The sequence below is a fragment of the Trachymyrmex cornetzi genome, unplaced genomic scaffold (assembly GCF_001594075.2).
Source record: "Trachymyrmex cornetzi isolate Tcor2-1 unplaced genomic scaffold, Tcor1.1 scaffold70, whole genome shotgun sequence".
In the NCBI taxonomy this organism is placed as follows: domain Eukaryota; kingdom Metazoa; phylum Arthropoda; class Insecta; order Hymenoptera; family Formicidae; genus Trachymyrmex; species Trachymyrmex cornetzi.
The window spans coordinates 36832-43131 of NW_017300026.1; positions in this window are offsets into that span (position 1 = coordinate 36832).

The window sequence follows — 6300 nt, forward strand, 5'->3', positions numbered from 1 at the left end:
TTATATTTTCGTAAACGTTGCATTACCTCGACAAGGCGTTTGTTGTGTTCCTGTAGGTTTGATCCATAAATGACTATGTCATCCAAGTATACCAGGCATCTCAAACCTTGTATTCCAGCTAATATAATATTCGTTAGCCTTTGAAACGTCGCGGGTGCATTTTTTAACCCGAACGGCATCCAGTTGTATTCATAGTGCCCCTGCGAGGTGGAGAAAGCCGTTTTACTCCTGTGTTCCTCGCTCATAGGGATCTGATGATATCCAGCCGCTAGATCTAGAGTTGAAAAATACTTTGCGTTTCCCAACTGATCCAGAATGTCGGTGATATTTGGCAAGGGGAACGAGTCGCCTATCGTCAAGTCGTTAAGCTTCCGAAAATCTATCACGATTCGTAACTTCGGTTTTCCGGGAGTGTTGCCTTTCTTTGGAACGACCAGTAGCGGTGCGTTCCACTGACTTGAACTAGGTCGAATGATCTCATCCCTCAACATTTTGTCTATCTGCCTGGCCACCTCTTCTTTATGTTTTTCCGGCAGCCTATATAGTCTTACATTGACCGGCGCACTATCGGTGCGCATATTAATTTCATGCGCAACCGTTGTTGTGTGTGTTAACACATCTCCTTCCAAATGGAAAATATCATTAAAGTCTTCGCATATCTGCTCAATGGCTTTCTTTTCTTCGTTATTTAAATGCTCGCTCCGTATCTGGCTTCGTACGCGCTCGTGCCGCGGTAGTGTTAGTGCATTGCTCACGTTACTCGTCTTTTTCAGTGTGAGTACGGCCTCTCGCTCACTCGCCCGCAATTCTTCTATTGTAACGAGTGGCGTAATTATTTCAATAGGCTTCTCCGTTGTATTCAGCATGCTTACCAGGCACGTATATTCATCAGGTGCTACCAGACAATTTCCAATAAATATTCCGGGTCTAGTTTCCTCGGACCGTATAATTCCCACACGATTTTTATCTGCGACCGCGCACACTATCGTTTCGCTGCGCGGCGTTAAAGTTATTTTCTGATACGGATGGAGCTTCAATTCTACTCCGTCGATTTGCAAGTGATTTTTTTGATCGCTCTTTATCTTATGTTTCTGTAGGAAATCCATCCCAAGGATTCCTTCATAATCTACAGGAAAATCATCTCTTACGACATGCATAGTATGTCTTATTTCTTTGTCGCCTAAACATACTGTGGCTCTTATTTTCCCGATAGTTTTTATCATGATGCCCTGTCACGCCGGTGAGGGCCATTGGCTTCTCTCGTATGAGCGTCTCACCCTTTAAGTTTCCTACTTTAATCAAAGTGAGCGTAGTACCGGTGTCTAGCAAAAGATTTATCCGACCTTTTTTAATTTCTTTTATTGGTAGTGTAACGAGTCGAAGGCCGGTATTAGCGTACTTCCCGGTCACCTGCGAAATTTGATGCTCGTGCGCAGCCCGCGTTCTTCGCGTCTTCCTTCTCTCCTTTTCTTCTTCGCTGCTACCGTACGACGATTCTTCGCTCTCGCTCTGCTGCTTATTCTGTCTTATCTTTACGGCAGAGTTTACACGCTTCGCCCTGTGATCGGTGTCTCGTTTCGCGAGCTGTTTCAGATCTTTGTCAGGCCGTCCGTTTAAGGACCAGCATTCATTTCTCTTATGTCCCGCTCTTTTGCAATACGTGCAATACTTTTCCGCGAGATTTATGCTTGCTGGTTTTTCGGCTCTGGGCAATGAAAATTTAGTTGCATACCGGCTTGATCGGCAATCTCGCCCCAGATGTCCTATCTTCCCGCATTTGCTGCATTGTACGCCCGTGTTTTTTAAATTTTGGTTTTGACCGTTCTTATAGCGCTCATTATAGTTGGCTCGTAGAGTCGGTCCCTTTACTTTTTCTTCCGCGCTCGCGGCATTAATGGCTTCTTGTAAGCTAGTATATTTCTGCGATCGTACCACTAGTTTAATATCCTCTCTTAATCCCAGCTCGAAATTCAATAAGGCTTGATCTTGGATAGTTTCTAAAATGGCTCGCTTTTGCTCACTTGTATTGTCGCGTTTTTCTATGAGCGATTCATATAACTCCATTGCCAGAGTATCCACGCGTCGTCCGAACATGTAAGCACTTTCTCCTGGCTTTTGTTTTAAGGCGTTAAATTCTAATTGTAAATGTGATGTTCCGCGTTTTCCCAAATAGTTGGCTTCTATTTCGCGCCGCAGTTGTTCAAAGTCTCTTATACTTCTAGTTTGAAAGTCTAATAGAAGTTTTCCCTTTAATTTTGTATTTAGAATCTCTTCCAACAGAGCTGGTTTGTCCGCGTAATTTATCTTCTCTATTGCGTACGTCCTGGCACTTAAGAATTCCTGCATCTTCTGACGCGAGTGTCCATCTATTTCCGGTATCAAGCTGTGTGCGTCTTTTAGACGTAGATATCCCGTTGGGCGTTCTCGCAGTTCTCGTACGTCATTTATTGTTCGCCCGTACGTTACGTTCAATGTTCTGTGCTGATCGTCGAGTCGTGATAGTCGGAAATTTTCGCGATCGTAGTTTGCAATTTCTATTCTACTTATTCTATCTTGCAGTCCCGTAATTGCTTCTAACACTCTGTCTAATATCTATTCTTGCCTAGATGGAAGGGGTAGGCGCGCGCTTTCGCCTGTGATATTCCGGAGACGACCTATTTCGGCTTCTATCTCCGCGGTTGCAATTGATTGATCGTTCGTGTTCGCGACGTTACCGTTTTCGCGGGAGGTCGACAGTTGATGCGTTGCCATATTTCCTGGTGCGGAGTGAGTGCGTATGCTTTCAAATAAGTTACTCTCGTATGATATTAGCGAGGGTTCTCCGTGCTCACTCCTGATGTCGGCTAACAGACTATAGTCGGAATTTACGACCGGAAATACTCTCTCGATCATAAGGTTAGGATGTAATTCCGAATCGGATTCGCTACCACTCGAATATCGTGGTTCTAACATGCGTCGCACGTTATCGCGTATATCTCTTACAACCTCGGCGACCATACGCACGGGACTAATTTGGCTAATCCTCGTACGCCTCGGTATAGGCTCGCTGTAAACTCGCGAGGAAATCGGTACGTTCGTTCGGTCGCGATTATTTTCGCTTCAGGACATTTATCCGTTTACAAATAGCTTTTTATAATATATTATAGGACCGTACATGTGATAACACAAACTATAGAATCGAAAAATAGCTTTTTCGGACTTACATTAACGCAGTTAATCGCATGTTGCCTGTAGTCCGCTGTTCGCTGAGTCACCGTTGTCGGTTGCGCCTCTCGGGTTACGCTGTTGTCTACATCCTGGTCGTCGGCTGCTATACCGGGTGCTCGCTGGGAAAGGGTATCTGGCTTCTGCTTCTCCTCTGTGGGCTGCTTCTTCACCGTTTCTTATTTGATCCTCCTTGTTTGCAGGCTGCTGCTGCTGCTAAGTCCTGGGTCAGCTGAGTGGATCCCACCGCTGCCACCAAATGTTGTGCCTCTGTCCGGCACGGTTCGGGTTCCACCAAAAGGACTCAAGGAGTTGTCTCACAAATTTACACCTTTATGTAATCTTTAGAAAATATATATCTATTCTTTAATTTCATAATACACAAGTATGGTTTACTTATAGTCACCACCTCACTTAGCGGTACTCGTGTAGTAATTTATATCATAAGAACTCGGCGCGATGCGTTACTTTTCTTAATTGACCGAATGCTGACCCCCGACCACCTGCGCGCTCGCGCTTATATCTGGTGCTTTGAAGGTCGATCTCGTGCCTTCCGTGTTGCATCGTTAGCGTTCCGCTGATCGGTCGAGGCCAGCTTCCGCAACTTCCTAGTCTGCGATAATCTTGTTATTTTATTTCAGGGTTTCCTTTTATATCCACTATCCTGTTTATTTTAATTTTTCAATACATCATTTAATTTATTCCTTTGGCACGTTTCGTGGCGCAATTGTCACTTTTGCAATATCGCACTCGTGACAATATAGATTTTTACAACGTTTATTGTTACTATTTTGTTTTGGCTGAATATTGTTGACTAGTTTTTTCGTTGAAATGCTTTGCATTAATTGTATTTCCTTCGGAATATTTAGCGTACGTTTACGGTTAGCTTCAGCTTCTCTTGCTCTTATTACTGCTAACGAAAATACTTTTTGAACATTTTGTGAATCTTGAGGAAAATCAATTTAGTTCAAACGTAGTTTAAATTTTAAACAATATAATATTAATAAAAGGCATAAACTACGAACGCAAGATGTTAGCAGCGATAAACAATATCTTTATTAAACTCCAATACACATAGACGTTTCGGTCTGCAATCAGACCATCCTCAGTATAAAAAATATCAACGCAAGTGAAAGTTATATAAGTATTAAATTACGCAAACAAAAATTCAATAAAGTATAAAACTAGTCGACGCAAATTACGATGTTCTTGATAAAAAGAATTTTAACAATTGCATCTCCAAGAGATCGTAGGCACAGATTCGGAGCAAGTCAAAACCGTGGTCAAATAAGCGAAAAGTACATCAGCTAGTCGATATAAGTATCCGCGGTGTGAATTATTGCGCACAAAATTTCCCGATTGTATTTTAAGTATAAAAAACCGAAGTTAGTCAACTGAAGAACACAAAATTAAATTATAAATTGTAAAATAAATTAAATACCTGTGTTAACAATAGGTTGCGAGGCAGATACAGGAAGTGGAAAAATTGATGTATGTACGTTGAAAGTCAAGAACAGAACAATCAAGTCGGACCATGGCAGACAGAATTTATACTGAAAGCAGTGTCGCTAGTAGAGCATTCCAGATCAAGGTTTAAACGATGTATTAAGTAACGGTAAATAAATTTCTGGAAACTTCTCTGTATCATTTTGTTTATTAATACCGTTAATTTGTTTTTTGATAAAAATCATTTCAGAAGTCAATCTTTTGTGGAAAGATGGTTCAATGTCAAGAACTTTAACATTATCCCAGTCAAAATTATGATCAAGCTGAACTTGGTGTTCTGCAAAAACAGTATATAAATTACTAGATTTCCGAACATTCGATTTATGCTCGTCGTTACCTTTCTCTTCGTTTGACCAACATAAGAAGCGTCACAATCAAGACAATTAATTTTATAAACAGCATTACATTGTTCATTAATTTTTAATTTATCTTTACCTGTTTTTATAATAAAATTCAAACAATTCATAGGTTTAAAAGTAAGCTTAAGGTTATTCTTTTTAGCAACTGATTTAAATTTATCAGATACATCTTTAATGTAAGGAACAATAAAAAAATTTTTTAAGTTAATCTAGTTAGAATCCTGATAAGAATAAGTATTACAATAAATGTTTTTTCGACTCGACAAAGTATTGACTCTTTTATTAATCGTAGCAAAGAGAAAGTCTAACGGATAGCCATTGTTTAAAAAAATATTAATCATAATTTCAATGTTTTTAGAATGAAATCTAGGATGTGATAAAAAGATTATTCTGTCTAATGGACCAATAATAACACCCCTTTTATGATCTAAGGGATGATTAGAATTGAAGTTAAGATATCGTCCAAAATTAGTCGGTTTTTTAAAATAGTCAAAAATAATGTGTCCATTTTCCACTTTCAAACTGACATCCAAAAAATTAATAGAACCATCATCATTCTGTTCACAGGTAAAATTCAGTCTGTCATGATATGAGTTAAAAACGTGTAAAATGTCATTAATATCATTAGTAGGAACTACTAAAATAATAATATCGTCAACATATCTGTAAAAAATTGGTATATTAACATTCAATTTCGATAATAAATCTTTTTCCAGGTCATGTAAAACAATATAAATGTGACATTTAGTATTAACCGTTAAACTATTCAGGTTAGAATCTGTCACATCGATGGAACAGAGGAACACGTATGAACACCTGAGGCTAGAATAAATATTCTCTGCTGTTCAATTAATATTATCTTATAAAATTTGTAATTCAATTAATACATGATCGTATACAAACTTACCTTTTTAAAAGAAAGTAAAAAAAGCGGTATGCGTGCATGTTTCTCGTATAGAACCACCATTTGGGCCGGTTTCACCAACGCCAATTGTTTAATCAACCGTGAAACTGATGACTAATCGCGTTTGCTGTTTAGTAGAATTGAGCACTTACGGTTGACAGTGAATCACCGATTAGGGTTAATCGAGTCGATGTTTTTTCTTCAAGGATATTCTTATAATGATATGTATCATTCCTATAAAAGATTCGATATTAACAAAACTGGCGCCAAGTTAAATTCCATGTAATTCGTGCAGATACCAAATTATATAAATAATATTAACTTTAA